The 18,286-nt window shown below is 42.0% G+C and overlaps 1 non-coding gene across 1 annotated transcript; it reads left to right on the top strand.

Annotated features, from left to right (window-relative positions):
* The first annotated feature begins 15,340 nt into the window (after positions 1 to 15,340).
* On the top strand, positions 15,341 to 15,467 carry LOC112619936. The gene has a single exon (XR_003118413.1). It is a non-coding gene; the product is annotated as a U6atac minor spliceosomal RNA (small nuclear RNA).
* Positions 15,468 to 18,286: the final 2,819 nt, after the last annotated feature.

Raw genomic sequence — 18,286 nt, 5'->3', positions numbered from 1 at the left:
ATTGCTTTTTAAAGAGAAGGCAACGAGGAAGTCTTGCTTTTCTTGTACTTTTTCTCCTAGAAGCAGCATGAAAGACTTACTCCTTAGGTTGAGGAAGTGGAAAGCCTCTTGATCAGGCCTGGCGCGGTGGCTCACCGTGCCCGGCCTGCTACACCTTCTTAAATTCACAACAATGATTAATTTATTAGACTCATTGCCAGGATAAAGATTTAATCTGTTTTTCTAATAGTGCCGTCCTTTGTGGTTCTGTAGTTGCTTATTCCAACTGGTGTATTCCCATAGGATGGGGTTGAATAAGAAAAACTTGCAAACTTTCAAAAACAGTAAGCTATTTTTGTATTTTTGAAGGCTTGCTGAGTAACGCTTCTCTTGGTACCACTACCTTATCTACCCTCCAGAGACTGTTGTTTCTTAGGAGTGGCCCTGGGCAATTAAAAGCAAAAACTTCTGGCCAGGCACAGAGGCTCAGGCTTGTAATCCCAGCACTTTGGGAGGCCGAGGTGGGCGGATCACGAGGTCAGGAAATCCAGACCATCCTGGCTAACACGATGAAACCCCGTCTCTACTAAAAACGGAATACATTAGCCGGGCGTGGTGGCGGGCGCCTGTGGTCCCAGCTCTTCGGGAGGCTGAGGCAGGAGAACGGCGTGAACCCGGGAGGCGGAGGTTGCAGTGAGCCGAGATCGCGCCACTGCACTCCAGCCTGGGCGACAGAGCAAGGCTCCCTCTCAAAAAACAAACAAACAAAAAAAACAAAAAACGAAAACTTCTTTACTCAGAAGTACCCTCCTTTGCACTGGAGATACATGTAAAGAGTTGCTTAGCAGTTGAATAACCTAAAATTGCATTTTGGAAGCTTGCTAAATGACAGACCTTCTTGTATCCTTTTGTGAACCCCCAAAATCTGAGACAGGTCCCAGCTAATTTAGAAAGTTAATTTTGCCAAAGTTGAGGACACGCGCCCGTGACACAGCCTCAGGAGGTCCTGTAGACATGTGCCCAAGGTGATCAGAGCACGGTTTAGTTATATACATTTTAGGGAGACATGAGACATCAATCAACATACGTAAGATGAACATTGGTTCGTTCTGAAAAGACGGGACAACTCAAAGCAAAGGCAGGAAGACTAATTGGGGAGGGGGCTTCCAGGGCATAGGTAGATAAGAGACAAATGGTTGCATTCCTTTGAGTTTCTGATTAGCCTCTCCAAAGGAGGCAACCAGATACGCGTTTATCTCAGTGAGCAGAGGGGTGACTTTCAATAGATGGGAGGCAGGTTGGCCCTAAGCAGTTCCCAGCTTGACTTTTCTCTTTAACTTAGTGAGGTGGAGGCCCCAGTCTTCAACTGATTCTTAGGGTCTTCTTAAATTGACTAAATTTCGCAAAAGACAAATCGTATGAGCCCTCCTCCCTGTAATTTATTCCAAATCTTAATCCATGTTTTCTGTTTAGTTATGCAAAATAAATCTAAAGAATTCTTTTCTCCATCTCTAGCCTCCAAAATCTGAACCAAAACAAAAGTTGTCAAAACAGATTTTTCAGTAAGAATACGCTACACATCAAGTGGTTAATGTAAATTACAAAACAGGATGTTAATGGCAGACTGTAATATCTCTATTGTACAGATAAAATAATAAGGGTCAGAGAGATTAAATAATCTGCCTAAGGTCATACAGCTAAAAGCAGTGGAACAGGTATAAGAATCCATTTCTTCTAGTATTAACACTTTTTTTTTTTTTTTTTTTAAATAAGTAGATTCAGGCTGGTCTGGAATTCCTGGGCCCAAGCGATCCTTCTACCTCGGCCTCCAAAGTGTTGGGATTACAGGTGTGAGCCAGTGCACCCAGCCATTAACACTCTTAACCACTACACTATACTACCTTCTTACATTTATTTATTTATTTATTTATTTATTTATTTATTTGAGACAGGGTCTCACTTTGTCACCCAAGCTGAAGTGCAGTGGCATCATCTCGGCTTACTGGAGCCTCAACCTCCTGGGATCAAGTGATCCTCCCACCTTAGCCCCCAAAGTAGCTGGGACTACAGGTATGCCACTGCACTTGGCTAAGTGGTGTGATTTTTTGTAGAGACAAGGTTTTGCCATGTTGCCAAGGCTGGTCTCAAACTCCTGAGTTCAACCAATCTGTGCCTTGGCCTCCCAAAGTACTGGGATTATAGGCCTGAGCCACTGTTTCCGGCCAAATTTCTTTTTCTTTCTTTCCTTTCTTTCTTTCTCTTTTTTTATTTCCTTCATCATTCTCTCCCTTTCCCTTCCCTTTTCCCTTCCCTTCCCCTTTCCGTTCCCTTTTCCCTTCCCTCCCTTCTCCCTCCCTTCCCTTTTTCCTCCCGCCTCAGCCTCCCAGGTAGCTGGTACCACCGACATGTCCCACCATGCTCAGCTATTTTATGTATTTTTGGTAGAGTCGGCGTTTGGTAGAGACCAGCATGTTGCCCAAGCTAGTATCCAACTCCTGAGCTCAGGTGATCCACTCACCTTGACCTCCCAAAGTGTTGATAGTAGAGGTGTGAGCCACCGTGCCTGGACCCCAGATTTGTTTTTATTTTATTTTATTTTTCTAGGTCAGGCACGGTGGCTCACACCTGTAATCCCAGCACATTGGGAGGCCAAGATGGGAGAATCACTTGAGCCCAGAAGTTCCAGACCAGCCTTGGCAATATAGAAGATGCCATCTCTATTTTTAAAAATATTTAGAAAATATTTTTCTATTCACCTTTCTTTTGTCAATACAAACCCAGAAGAGAATCTTTCTTATTTTTAAAAATGAGGAAATTGAGCCCCACAAGAAAAACTGCTATAGTTTATGCTTGCTAAGCCATGTACTTCATTTCATCATATCGCTTTTGAACACAGTGTTATATAAAGTTGCCCAGACTCAAAAGCATGTACTCATAACATACTACACTAGGTATTATGTTTTCCTAACCTCTGGTTATTTTTCTTCTTTTTTTTTTTTGAGACGGAGTCTTGCTCTGTCGCCTAGGCTGGAGTGCAGTGGGGCGATCTTGGTTCACTGCAGCCTCTGCCTCCTGGGTTCCAGTGATTCTCCCATATCAGCCTCCTGGGTAGCTGGAATTATAGGTGCATGCCACCACACCCGGCTAATTTTTGTATTTTTAGTAGAGAGGGGGTTTCACCATGTTGGCCAGGCTGGTCTCAAACTGACCTCAGGTGGTCCACCTACCTCACCCTCCCAAAGTGCTGGGATTATACGCGTGAGCCACCGTGCCCAGCCTCTGATTATTTTTCTTAATGAGATCTTTTTAGTCACAAATATGTATACAGAATTTACATTCCAGTCACTTGGGTTTAATAATGTACAGAGAGCAGACCCCCTGTATCTGCAGGTTTCAAACCCACAGATTCAGCCAACAGCAGATGTGGAACCTGCAGGTGCAGAGTGGCAACTGTAAGGGCCTTGAGCATCTGCAGATTTTGGTATCAGGAGGATCCTGGAACCAATCTCCCCAAATACCCAGGGACAACTATAATTATTTGTGCTGATTGTTATGTCTCATTAGAATGCAAGCTTATTAAGGAAACCATATCTCTTCCTTTTTTCTTATATCTCTTCCTTTTTTCTTTACTTTTTTTTTTGTTTGTTTGTTTGAGACAGTCTCACTCTGTCGCCCAGGCTGGAGTGCAGTGGAGCTATCTTCAGCTCACTGCAATCGCTGCCTCCTGGGTTCAGGTGATTCTCCTGCCTCAGCTGCCCAAGTAGCTGGGACTACAGGTGCTCACCACCACACCCGGCTAATTTTTTTTTTTTTTAGTAGAGATGGGTTTCACTATGTTAACCAGGCTGGTCTTGAACACCTGACCTCCAGTGATCTGCCCGCCTCAGCCTCCCAGAGTGCTGGGATTACAGGTGTGAGCCACTGTGCATGGCCCTCCTTTGAATTTTTTAAAGCATTTGAGCAGATATATTCTATAAATAGCGGTACTATTTAATAGCAATAAGTGGTTATTGAGCACTTACAATACGCCAGTCATTGTACTTAATGTGCATTATCCCATTTAATCCTCTCAACAGTTTAATCCATGCCACTCACCTTGTTCTCTGCAAGACTGATTCAATTCTGTGTTAGTCCCCTTATTCATTGCACGACAATATAATTTTTGCCATTTCCTCCTAACCTTTGTAAACTCTACTTTGATCTCATCTGACTGTAATCCACCACTGCTCTTGTTTAAAGTTCACATTCTCTAAACATTGTTATTTATCTGCACAGTACAAGAATATCTGTGCTTCTACAGAGAGTCTTGTCCACCCACTTTCCCTTCCAGAAGGGGAGTGGTATGTGAATTCTGAGTGTTTAGATCATTTGGCCCAACCTATTACCTCTCAACAACTCAAGCCATGTAGTTAAAAACCATCCCTTACGTTCAGTGCCCTTTATTGTCTCTTTTTTTTTTTTTTTTTTTTTTGAGACAGAGTCTCGCTCTGCCGCCCAGGCTGGAATGCAGTGGCATGATCTCGGCTCACTGCAACCTCCACCTCCCGGGTTCAAGCAATACTCCTGCCTCAGCTGGGACTACAGGTGCGCGCCAGCACGCCTGGCTAATTTTTGTATTTTTAGTAGAGATGGGGTTTCACCATGTTGGCCAGGCTGATCTCCAACTCCTGACCTCAGGTGATCCACCCACCTCAGCCTCCCAAAGGGCTGAGATTACAGGCATGAGCCACTACGTCCAGCCTACCACTTAGCATTTATAAAAGTTTCACAGTTAGGCCAAGTGCGGTGGCTTGTGCCTGTAATCCCAGCACTTTGGGAGGCTGAGGCAGGTAGATTACCTGAGGTCGGGAGTTTGAGACCAACCTGGCCAACAGAGTGAAACCCCGTCTCTACTAAAAACACAAAAATTAGCCAGGCGTGGTGGTGGGCGCCTGTAATCCCAACTACTCGGCAGGCTGGGGCAGGAGAATGACTTGAACCCGGAAGGCAGAGGTTGCAGTGAGCCGAGATCGTGCCACTGCACTCTAGCCTGGGTAACAGAGCGAGACTCCATCTCAAAAAAAAAAAAAAGTTTCACAGTTGAAGAAATTAGGTAGCTTAAAGCTAAATATCCAAGACTATTTGCCATGTACCACTGCAACATTAATGAAATAAGGTTATTTCATAAAATCTTCCTCCCCTTGCCCAAATCTCCATCCTTGCTGGCTGTACAAATATTTTCATGTTTATTTTTTATTTTTATTTTACTTTTTTAAAGACAGAGTCTTATTCTGTTGCCCAGGCTGGAGTGCAGTGGCATGATTTTGGCTCACTGCAACCTCTCCCTCCCAGGTTCAAGTGATTCTTGTGCCTCAGCCTCCAGAGTAGCTGGGACTACAGGCATGAGCCACCACGCCTGGCTAATTTTTGTATTTTAAGTAGAGACAGGGTTTCATATGTTGGTCAGGCTGGTCTTGAACTCCTAGCCTCAAGTGATCTGTCCACCTCCCAAAGTGTTGGGATTACAAGCATCAGCCACCATGGCCAGAAGTGTATATATATATATATTTTTTTTTTGAGATGGAGTTTTGCTCTGGTTGCCCAGGCTGGAGTGCAATGGTGCGATCTCAGCTCACCACCCCCACCTCCTGGATTCAAGTGATTCTCCTGTCTCAGCCTCCCAAGTAGCTGGCATTACAGGCATGCACCACCACACCTGGCTAATTTTGTATTTTTAGTAGAGGTGGGGTTTCTCCATGTTGGTCAGGCTGGTCTCAAATTCCTGATCTCAGCCTCCCAAAGTGCTGGGATTACAGGCGTGAGCCACCACACCCAGCCCAGAATTTTTTTTTTTTTTTTTTTTTTTTTGAGACAGAGTCTTGCTCTGTAACCCATGCTAGAGTGCAGTGGCGTGACCTCAACTCACTGCAGCCTCCGCCTCCCGGGTTCAAGCAGTTCTCTGCCTCAGCCTCCCAAGTAGCTGAGATTACAGGCATCTGCCCCCACACCTGGCTAATTTTTGTAATTTTAGTAGAGACAGGGTTTCACCATCTTGGCCAGGCTGGTCTTGAACTCGACCTCGTGATCCACCCGCCTTGGCCTCCCAAAGTGCTGGGATACAGGCATGAGCCACTATGCCCGGCAGAAATTTTTTTTAATGTATCACAATTACTTAAATATCTTCCAGGCTACAAAACATAGAAAAGAGATTAATCTACAAATTTTTTTCCTCTAAAAATTAGATTTACTGATTCATGTAATACTGTCTTCATGATAAATGGTGGTTGATAGTGTTAATGAAATAATCACCTACTGTTAAATTCATGTATCTATATGGTTCTCAAATTTTAACAGAATTCTCAAACAAAGCCTGAGGGTTTGTTAAAACTGGAATGCTAAAAACTGGGCATGGTGGCCCACATCTGTAGTCCCAACTACTTAGGAGGCTCATTGGAGCCTAGGAGTTAGAGTCTAGCCTGGACAACAAAGCAAGACCTCATGTGTCATGTCTTTCTTTTTCCTTCTTTCTTCCTTTTTTTTTTTTTTTTTTTTTTTCTGAGACAGAGTCTCACTCTATTACCCAGACTGGAATGCAGTGGTATGATCATGGCTCACTGCAACCTCAAGCTCTTAGGCTCAAGTGATCCTCTTCTCCTGAGCAGCTTGGACTATAGGCATGTGCCCCCATGCCTGGTTAATTTTTAAAGTTTTTTTTAGAGATGGGGTCTTGCTTTGTTGCCTATGCTGGCCTTGACCCCCTGGCTTCAAGCAATCCTCCCACCTGAGCCTCCCGAAGTATTGTGATTAAAGGTGTGAGCCACCATGCCAGCCAAGACTCCATCTTTTAAAACAAAATAACTAAATTGCTGGGACTCTCCCTTCTAGCCAAGATGAAGTAACAAAAACCAGATTTACCCACTCACCTAAAATAAACAGAAACAAACTAGGCAGCAAATAAGAAATAATGGTTTTTGAAGACACTGGACATCAGGTATCAAAGGACAATAATCCCTAAAAGAGAGAACACAAATGCAGGGAGCTGGGAGATTGCCCCAGTTTATTGCCTTGGGAATGTGTCTAAGTTGCAGCACAGAAACGGGGAACAGAGTTAGCCTGGGGGACTCTTTGAGCTGAGAGTCTAGGGAAACCAAACCTTAGGACAGAATTCCAGAGAGGAGAGAGCAGCACAGAAAGAGAGAAATCTGCAGAAGTTTCCTTAGAATATTCAGCAGAGTACTTATTAGCACATGAATCTGAGCAAACTACCCAAAACCACGGGGAAAATCAACAGGTAAGGTTAGAGGAAACAGTGCCCAGGGTTGGCTGGAAACAATGCCTGGTCCTATCAGCCAGATTGAAAAAATCCCATAACCTGTGGGACAGTGGGTAGAGTACTCAAAAAGGTCTTGCCTCACTGATGAAAAATAATTCTAGATTGAGCACTACTCTGGATCTACCTAACAAATTATTAAAAACCTGAAAAGATCAAATTATTTCCCAGTCATTTAACTACATCCTAGAACAAAGCTCACAAGGATTTAAAGTAAAACAAAAATACACAATATCCAACAAGGTAAAAATCTGGCATCTAATCCAAAATTACTGGGCATGCAAAGAGGAAGGAATACATGACCATCATGATGAGAATAATCGATCAATTGAAACCAACATAGAACTGACAGAGATGTTACTTTAAATAAGTAAAGACATGTAAGATATTTTTTAAAAGACTTGAGCATCTAGAAATAACTACAATGTCTGAGATGAAAAATACACTAGATGGAATTAATAGTAGATTAAACTATACAGAAGAAAAGATTAATAAACTCATAGAAATAGGAGCTATTCAAAATGAAATAGAAAAGAGTCAAAAAGGAAAAATGAAGAGCATCAGTGAGCTGTGAAATAGCCTCAAGTAGCCTAATACATGGGTAACTGAAGTCCCTAAAAGAAGGGAAGAGGGACAGAAAAAAATATGTTAAGAAATAATGACCAATGATCCACATTTTCCCAAATTTGGTTAAACCACAGGTACAGATGCTTTACTAACCCCAAGCACAAGAAACATGAAGAAAATTATATCAAAGTATATTGCCATCAAATAAGTCAAAACCAGTGATAAAGAGGAAATCTTAAAAGCAGTCAGAGAAAAAGAGACTTAGTAACCATATAGGAACAAAGATAAGGGTGACATCATATTTCTCACTGGAAACACTGCAGGCAAGAAGACAGTGGAGTAGTAACACCTTAAAATAGTGAAAGTAAAAAAAGTCACCCTAGAAATATATATCCAGCAAAAATATCTTATAAAAAGAAGGAAAAATAAAGATGCTTTCAGACACGAAAAGTTGAAAGAATTCCTTGACAGTATACCTATACTACCAGAAATGTTAAAGGCAGTGTTTCAGGCAAAAGAAAAATGATACCATATGAATCTACCCAAGGAAATAGGACAGGAAAAGATTAAGTATAATAGTATATATGTTAACTTTTCAATTTAAAACTTTTTAAAAAAAAGATAACTGTTTAAACAAAAATAACATACTGTGAGAGTTTTAATACACAAAAGTAAAATTTATCAACAATAATGTAAGGACTGGAATAAAAAAATGGAAACATTATTGTAAGATTCCTATTCTATACAGGAAGTGGTATAATATCATTGAAGGTAGACTAGTTAAGTTAAACATGTATACAATACACCTTAAAGTAACCACTAAAATAATAGAAGAATTATACCTAATAATCACTCAAAAGAGAGAAAGTGAAACCATTAGCAATATTCTATTACAGTGGCTCACGTCTTAGTCCCAACACTTCAGGAGGCCGAGGCAGGTGGATCACAAAGCCAGGAGATTGAGACCATCCTGGCCAACATGGTGAAACCCCGTGTCTTCTAAAAATACTGATATCTTGACACTGTACTTCAGCCTGGTGACAGAGCGAGAGTCCGCCTCAAAAAAAAAAAAAAAAAAAAAAAATCTATTAATTTGAAAGAACCCAGGAAAAAAAGGAAAAAGAGAACAAAGAGCAGATAAGACAAATAGAAAACAAATAGCAAGATAATAGACTCAAACCTAACTCTATAATGAAATGATATAAACATACCAATTAAAAAGGCAAACATTGAATAAAAAAGCAAGAATGAACTATATGCTACATACAAAAAAAACTTCTTTTTTTATTTTTTTGGAGACAGAGTCTCGCTCTGTCACCCAGGCTGGAGTACAGTGGTGTGATCTCAGCTCACTGCAACCTCCGCCTCCCAGATTCAAGTGATTCTTCTGTCTCAGCCTCCCAAGTGGCTGGGATTACAGGCGCCCACCACCACACCCAGCTAATTTTTTGCATTTTAGTAGAGATGGGGTTTCACCGTGTTGCCCAGGCTGGTCTCAAACTGCTGAGCTCAGGCCATTTGCCTGCCTCGGCCTCCCAAAGTGCTAGGATTACAGGCATGAGCCACTGCCCGGCCATAAAAAAAACTTTTTTTTTTTTTTTTTGAGACACAGTCTTACTCTGTCACCCAGGCTAGAGTGCAGTGGCACGATCTCGGCTTACTGCAACCTCTGCCACCCAGGTTCAAGCGATTCTTCTGCCTCTTGGCTCCCAAGTAGCTGGGATTACAAGTGCCCGCCACTGCGCCTGGCTAATTTTTGTATTTTTCGTAGGGACAGGGTTTCACCATCTTGGTCAGGTTGGTCTCAAATTCCTGACCTTGTTATCTATCCATCTCAGCCTCCCAAAGTGCTGGGATTACAAGCGTGAGCCACCACACCCGGACTAAAAAATTTCTAAAATATAAAGACATAGACGGCACACCTGTGACTCACGCCTGTAATCCCAGCACTTTGGGAGCCGAGGCGGGTGGATCATGAGGTCAGGAGATCGAGACCATCCTGGCTAACACAGTGAAACCCCATCTCTACTAAAAATACAAAAAAGTTAGCCGGGCATGGTGGCGGGCGCCTGTAGTCCCAGCTACTCGGGAGGCTTAGGCAGGAGAATGGCGTGAACCCGGGAGGCGTGAACTCAGTTTGCAGTGAGCCAAGATCATGCCACTGCACTCCAGCCTGGGCGACAGAATAAGACTCCGTCTCAAAAAAAAAAAAAAAAAAGGATAAAAGAAATATAAAGACACAAATTGGTTAAGAGTGTAAGTATGGAAAAGATGTACCATGCTAACACTAGTCAAAAGAAAGCTAGGATAATTCTACTAATATCAGATAAAGTAGATTTTAGAACAAGGAATACATGAATCCACAATTATACTTATTATAATCAAGAGATTTCAATAGCCTTCTCTTATATATGACAACAAATAGGCAGAAAATCTGACATGAACAATACTATCAGCCAACTTGACCTAACTGACATTTATAAAACACTCCACCCAACAACAGCAAAATACACATTGTTCTCAAGTGTGTACCCAGAACATTTACCAAGATAAACTATATTCTGGTCCATAAAACAAATCTTAAATTGGAAAGGATTCAAGTCATACCAAGTATGTTCACAGACCACACTGAAATTAAATTAGAAGTCAATAACAAAAGATTTTTGGAAAATCTGCTGCTTTCCTTTGTGTTTTTAGAAAAAAAATTTTGAAGGGGAAATCTGCAAATAACACCCTTCTAAATAACCCATGGATCAAGAAGTCATTATATAAAAAAAAACACCTGCTGGACACAGTGGCTCACACCTGTAATCCTTTTTTTTTTTTTTTTTTTTGAAACGGAGTCTCGCTCTGTCACCCAGGCTGGAGTGCAGTGGCGTGATCTCGGCTCACTGCAACCTCCGCCTCCCGGGTTCACGCCATTCTCCTGCCTCAGCCTCCCGAGTAGCTGCGACTACAGGTGCCTGCCACCACGCCCAGCTAATTATTTTTGTATTTTATAGTAGAGGGAGGCCGAGGCGGGTGTAATCCTTTTTTTCTAAAAACACAAAGGTCAGGAGTTCAAGACCAGCCTGACCAAGGTGGTCTCTACGAAAAATACAAAAATTATCCAGGCGCAGTGGCAGGTGCTTGTAATGCCAGCTACTTGGGAGGCTGAGGCAGGAGAATCGCTTGAACCCAGGCGACAGAGTTTGCAGTAAGCCGAGATTGTGCCATTGCACTCTAGCCTGGGTGACAGAGTGAAACTGTGTCTCAAAAAAAAAAAAAAAGTTTTTTTTTATGGCCGGGCAGTGGCTCCACCTGTAATCCTGGTACTACAGGTATCCACCCCTGCACCTCGCTAATTTTTTGTATTTTAGTAGAGACAAGGTTTCACTGTGTTGTCCAGGCTGGTCTCGAACTCCTGAGCTCAGGCAGTTCACCCACCTCGGCCTCCCAAAGTGCTAGGAAAAAGAACTGGAAGTCATTATCTTAAATGAAATAACTCAAACACAAAGTTAATACTAATGATCTCACTTATAAGTAGGAGCTGAACAATATGTACACATGGAAAAAAAATTATAAGGTACTCTGAACTGAACGAAAAAAAATATAGAACATATTAGAATTTGTGTGATGACATTAAAGCAGTACATAGGGGGAAGTTTATAGCACTAAAAGCTTAGAAAAGAAGAATGGTCTCACGTCAACAACTTCAACTTCTGCCTTGAGTAACTAAAAAAAGAGAGACAAAATTAAAACCAAAGTAAACAAAAGACAAAAGCAGAAGTCTATGAAATTGAAAGAAAAATATAGGCCAGGCATGAGCCAGCACCATGGGAGACTGAGGCGGGCGGATCATTTGAGGTCAGGAGTTTGAGACTAGCCTGGCCAACATGGTGAAACCTCATCTTTACTAAAAACATAAAAGCTGGGCGTGGTGGCGTGCTCCTGTAATCCCAGCAACCCAGGAGGCTGAGGCAGGAGAATCGCTTGAACCCGGGAGACGGAGGTTGCAGTGAGCCAAGATCATGCTACTGCACTCCAGTCTGGATGATGGAGCGAGACTCCGTCTCAAGAAAAAAAAAAAAAAAAAATACAGAAAATCAATAAATACAACCAAAACATGATTGAGATCAGTAAAACTGATAAGCCTCTAATATCAGGAATGAGAGGTTACATCACCACAGGGTCTCCAGATATTAAAAGGATAATGAGGGAGTAATTTCATGTCCATAAATTTGACAGCTTAGATGAAATGGACAAATTTCTCCAAAGACAAACTACCAAAGCTCACTTGAAGAAACAGACAGGCCAGGTGTGCTGCTCATGCCTGTAATCCTTGCACTTTGAGAGGCCAAGGCAGGAGGATCGCTTGAGCCCAGTAGTTAGAAAGCAGCCTGGGCAACATGGCAAAACCTCATCTCTACAGAAAAATACAAAAAATTAGCCAGGTGTGGTGGTGTACGGCTGTACTCCCAGCTACTCAGGAGGCTGATGTGGCAGGATCACTTGAGCCCAGCAGAGAGAGGCTGCAGTGAGACATGAGTGCACCACTGTAGTAGCTTGGGCTACAAAGTGAGACCTTGTCTCAAAGAAAAAAGAAGGAAGAAGAAGAAGAAAAGAAGAAGGAGGAGGGGGGGAAGAGGAGGAGGAGGAGAAGAAGAGGAGGAGGAAGAGAAGGAAGAGAAGAGTAGGAGGAGGAGAAAGAAGAAGAAAGAGAAGGAGAAAGAAGAAGAAAGAGAAGGAGAAAGAATAAAGGAGGAAAAGGAGGAAGAGGAGAAGAAACAGACTACCTTAATAGCCTTGTATCTATTTTAAAAACCAAAAATGTAGTTAAATACCATCCCACAGAAAATTCTAGGTCCAAATAGCTTAACTGGTAGATTCTACCAGACCTTTAAGGAAGATATAATACCAATTTGACACAAACTTCCAACTCATTCTATGAAGCCTGATACCGAAAGCAGACAAAGACATTACCAAAAAAATGACAAACCAATATGTCTCATGAACATAGATGCAAAAATTCAAAAAAATTTTAGCAAAGATCATAAAAAAAATTCTAGGCCAGGCACAGTGACTCGTGTCTGTGATCCTTGCACTTTGGGAGGCTGAAGCAGGAAGATCATTTGAGCTCAGGAGTTTGAGACCAGCCTGGGTAACACAGTGAAACCTCATCTCTACAAAAAATTTAAAAATTAGCCAGGTGTAGTGACACAAGCCTGTAGTCCCAGTTACTTGGAGGCTAAGGCTAGAGGGTTGCTTAAGCCCAGGAGGTCAAGGATGCAGTGAGCTATGATCAAACCACTGCACTCCAGCCTGAGTGACAAAGCAAGACCCTGTCTAATAAAAAATTCTAGAGATGTGAATCAAAACCACAATGAGATACCATCTCACACCAGTCAGAATGGCTGTTATTAAAAAGTCAAAAAATAACAGATGTTGGCAAGGTTGTGGAGAAAAAGGGAATGCTTATATGCCATTGATAGGAATGCAGATTAGTTCAGTCCCTGTGGAAAGCAGTTTGGAGATTTCTCAAAGTAAAAATAGAACTATCATTTGACCTAGCAATCCCATTACAGGGTATATACCCAAAGGAAAATAAATCATTCTACCAAAAAAAACACCTGCACTCATGTCTTTATTGCAGCACTATTCACAATAGCAAAGACATGGAATCTACCCAGGTGCCCATCAAGAGTGGATAGGGCCAGGCTTGGTGGCTCACACCTGTAATTCCAGCACTATGGGAGGCCAAGGTGGGAGGATCACTTGAGCCCAGGAGTTTGAGACCAGCCTGGGCAACACTGTGAAACCTCATCTCTACAAAAATTATTTTTTAAAAATTAGCCAAGTGTAGGGCCACACACCTGTGGTCCCAGCTACCAGGAAGGCTGAGGTGGGGGGACCCCTTAAGCCTGGGAGGTCAAGGCTGCAGTAAGCCGAAATCGTGCCACCACACTCTAGCCTGGGCAACAGAGTGAGACTCTGCCTCAAAAATAAATAAATAAATAAATAAATAAATGTGGTACATATACACCAAGGAATACTATATACCCATAAAAAAAGAACAAAATCAAGTCCTTTGCAACAAGGTGGTTGCAGCTGGAGGCTATTATCCTAAGCAAATTAATGCAGAAACAGAAAACCAAATGCTACAGGTTCTCACCTGTAAGTGGGAACTAAACACTGGGTACACACAGACACAAAGATGGGAACAATAAACACTGGGGATTCCAAAAGTGAGGAGGAAGGGAGGGAGGCAACAGCTAAAAAACTACTTGTAAGGTACTATGTCCACTACTTCAGGGACGGGATCATTAGAAGCCCAAATCTCAGCATCACACAATATATCCATGTAACAAACCTGCACATATCCTCTCTGAATCTTAAAGAAATTCTATTGATTTGATAAATGATTTTAATAACAGGAATAGAGTTGGTTTAACATAAATGAATCATATTTACAAATTAAAAAGGCTATACAGTCATTTCAATAGATGCAGGTACAAAAGCATTTGTTTTACAATAAGTTTTCTTTTGTTTGTTTTTTGAAACAGGGTCTCACTCTGTTGCCCAGGCTTAAGTGCACGGTACGATGATGGCTCACTGCAGCCTCAACCTCCCAGGCTCCATCAATCCTCCCATCTCAGTCTCCCAAGTAGCAGGGACTACAAGCATGAACCACCATACCCTGCTTAATTTTAGTTTGTTTTTGTTTTTGTTTTTTTGAGACAGAGTTTCACTCTTGTTGCCCAGGCTGGAGTGTAATGGCGTGATCTCAGCTCACCGCAACCTCTGCCTCCCGGGTTCAAGCAATTCTCCTGCCTCAGCCTCCTGAGTAGCTGGGACTACAGGCATGCACCACCACGCCAGGCTAATTTTGTATTTTTAGTAGAGACAGGGTTTCACCATGTTGCCCAGGCTAGTCTCAAACTCCTGGGCTCAAGTGATCTGCTTGCCTCAGCATCTCAAAGTGCTGGGATTACAGGTGTAAGCCACTCCACCCAGCCAACAAATGTGTTTGTCAAATATATTTGTTAAATGTATATTAATATATACACTTATTAAATAGATTTAACAAATACATTTGTTAAATAGTTTATATGTAGCCCGTTATTGATAAAAACTCTCAGGCAGGCCGGGCACGGTGGCTCATGCCTGTAATCCCAGCACTTTGGGAGGCCAAAGCGGGTGGATCACGGTGTCAGGAGATCGGGGCCATCCTGGCTAACACGGTGAAACCCTGTCTCTACTAAAAATACAAAAAATTAGCCCAGTGTGGTGGCAGGCGCCTGTAGTCTCAGCACCTCAGGAGGCTGAGGCAGGAGAATGGTGTGAACCCGGTAGGTGGAGGTTGCAGTGAGCTAAGATCGCGCCACTGCACTCCAGCCTGGGCAACAGAGCGAGACTCTGCCTCAAAAAATACATAAATAAATAAAACACCTCTCAGGCAAACTAGAAACAGAAGGGGACTTCATCAACTTGATAAAGAACATCTACGTGTTGTATGAAAGGAGAGGGGGGTTAGCACTTCCCTTGGCAAGGATGGAAGAGGCCCTCAGGCCTGACAACATGTATACGGTTAAGGCATTGCCACCTACTTCATGGCGTCTAGCCATCGTTATTTTTGGTGGGTGCAGTGGCTCACACCTGTAATCCCAGCACTTTGGAAGCCAAGGCAGGTGGATCATGAGGTCAGATGTTGGAGACCATCTTAGCAAACATGGTGGAACCCCATCTCTACTAAAACACAAAAATTAGCTGGGCATGGTGGTGGGCCTGTAGTCCCAGCTACTCAGGAGGCTGAGGCAGGAGAATTGCTTGAACCTGGGAGGCAGAGATTGCAGTGAGCCAAGATCATGCCATGGGACTCCAGCCTGGGCAACAGAGCAAGACTCTGTCTCAAAAAAAAAAAAAAAAAAAGAACATCTATAAAAAACCTACAGCTAGTATCATAATTAGTGATGAAAAATTGAGGCCAGGTGCAGTGGCTCACGCCTGTAATTCCAGCACTTTGGGAGGCTGAGGCGGGTGAATCACCAGATCAGGAGTTTGAGACCAGCCTGGCCAAGATGGTAAAACCCTGTGTCAACTAAAAATACAAAAATTAGCTGGGCACAGTGGCGGGCACCTGTAGTCCCAGCTACTCGGGAGGCTAAGACAGGAGAATCACTTTGAACCTGGGAGATGGAGGCTGCAGTGAGCCGAGATCGTGCCACTGCACTCCAGCCTAGGTGACAGAGCAGGACTCCATCTCAAAAAAAAAAAAAGAAAAGAAAAGAAAAATTGAATGCTTTTCTTTGAAGATCAGAAAGAGCTGGACAAAGTGGTACATGTCTGTAATCCCAACTACTCAGGAGGCTGAGGCAGGAGGATCATTTGAGCCCAGGAGTTTGAGAGCAACATAGCAGAAACCCCTCTCAAAAAAAAAAAAAAAAAAAAAAAGTTTTAAAAAAGAAAAATGTTTAAAAATGAGTATGTCTGCTCTTACCAATGCTATTCAACATTGCATTGGGGATTCTAGCCAGTGTAATCAAAGAAAAATAAATAAAGGTCACCCAGATTGGAAAGAAGTAAAACAGTCTTTATTCACAGATGGCATAGTCTTCTATGTAAAAAATCTGATGGAATCTTCAAAAAAGGCTACTAGAATAAATGAGTATAGCAAGATTATAGGATACAAGATCAATATACATATATGTACAGTACTAGTATTTTGAACAAATTTTTGAAAAATTGTAAATTTAAATTTTTTAAAAATATCATTTGCAACATCAAAAATATGATAGGCTTAGAGATAAATCTGACAGAAGATATGATAGACTTGTGTTAATAATTACAAAATATTGCTGAAATTAAAATATACATAAATGGAAAACAAACATACATATACTTTGTTCATGATTCAGAAGACTTGAAATTATTCAATTCTCCCTCAAATTGATCCATAAATTCAATGCAATCCCAATCAAAATCCCAGCAGGAATTTGTATAGAAATTCATAAGCTGATTCTAGAATTCGTATGGAAATGTAAAGTAATTAAGTAAGCAAAACAGCCTTTAAAAAGGACACAAACTGGAGGGCTGACACCACCGGTTTCAACAATAAAGCTACAGTAATCAAACAATGTGGTACTGGCATAAAGACAGACATATACAGAATAGTGGCACAGAATAGGAAGCGTAAAAATAAAAATAAACCCACACATATATATATGGACAACTGAATTTTGACAAAGGTACAACAAAGCCAATGCAACTGATTTTTGGCAATAATAATCACCTTTTAACAAATGGTGCTGGGACAATTAATATTCATATGCAAAAAACAAAAAAAAGAAACCCTTAAATTCATACTTCACATACACACTAAAACTAATTCCAAATGGTTTATAAACCTAAATGCAAAACCTAGAACTGTAAAACTGCTAGCAGAGGCTGAGCATGTTGGCTAACACCTGTAATCCCAGCACTTTGAGGGGCTGAGGCAGGCGGATCACGTGAGGTCAGGAGTTGGAGACCAGCCTGACCAGTATGGTAAAACCCCATCTCTTCTAAAAATACAAAAATTAGCCAGGTGCGGTGGTGCACGCCTATAATCCCAGCTACTGGGGAGGCTGAGGCAGAATTGCTTGAACCCGGGAGGCAGAGGTTGCAGTGAGCTGAGATTGCACCGCTGCACTCCAGCCTGGATGACAGAGCACGAGTCCATCTCAAAAAAATAAAAATAAAAATAATAGAAAAAAACATAGGTCTTTGTGACCTTGGGTAAGAACACAACACTTAAAAGAACAAATTCGTAAGTTGAACTAAATCAAAATTAAAAACTGCTTTTCAAAAGACACTTTTAAAAATGAAAAAAAAGTCATAAACTAGGGGTGGGGGGATCTTTGCAAAGCATGTATCTGAAAAAGAACTTGTATCAAGAACATATGGAGAACTCTGGCTGGGCTCAGTGGCTCACACCTGTAATCCCAGCACTTTGGGAGGCCAAGGTGGGTGGATCACTTAAGGTCAAGAGTCCAAGACCAGCCTGGTCAACATGGCGAAACCCCATCTCTACTAAAAATACAAAAATTAGCCAGGCATGGTGGTGGGTGTCTGTAATCCTAGCTACTCAGGAGGCTGAGGCAGGGGAATCACTTGAACCTGGAGGTGGAGGTTGCAGTGAGCCAAGATCGTGCAACTGTATTCCAGCCTGGGCAACAGAGTGAGACTCTATCTCAAAAACCAAACCAAACCAAAACAAAAACAAACAAAAAGAACATTATAGAGAACTCTCAAGGCACAACCACAGGAAATTACATAATGGAGCACTTTACCAAGAAGATACAGAGAAGGCTAATAAGCACATGAAAACATGCTCAGCATCAAAGGTCATTAGCAAAATGTAAATTAACATCTCAATAAGGTACCAATACAAACCTATTAGAATGGCTGACATTA

This window comes from Theropithecus gelada, chromosome 2, assembly GCF_003255815.1.
Source record: "Theropithecus gelada isolate Dixy chromosome 2, Tgel_1.0, whole genome shotgun sequence".
NCBI classification, from domain to species: Eukaryota; Metazoa; Chordata; class Mammalia; order Primates; family Cercopithecidae; genus Theropithecus; species Theropithecus gelada.
The sequence above is the reverse complement of the archived record's forward strand: the minus strand, read 5'-3'. Positions and strand labels throughout refer to the sequence as shown.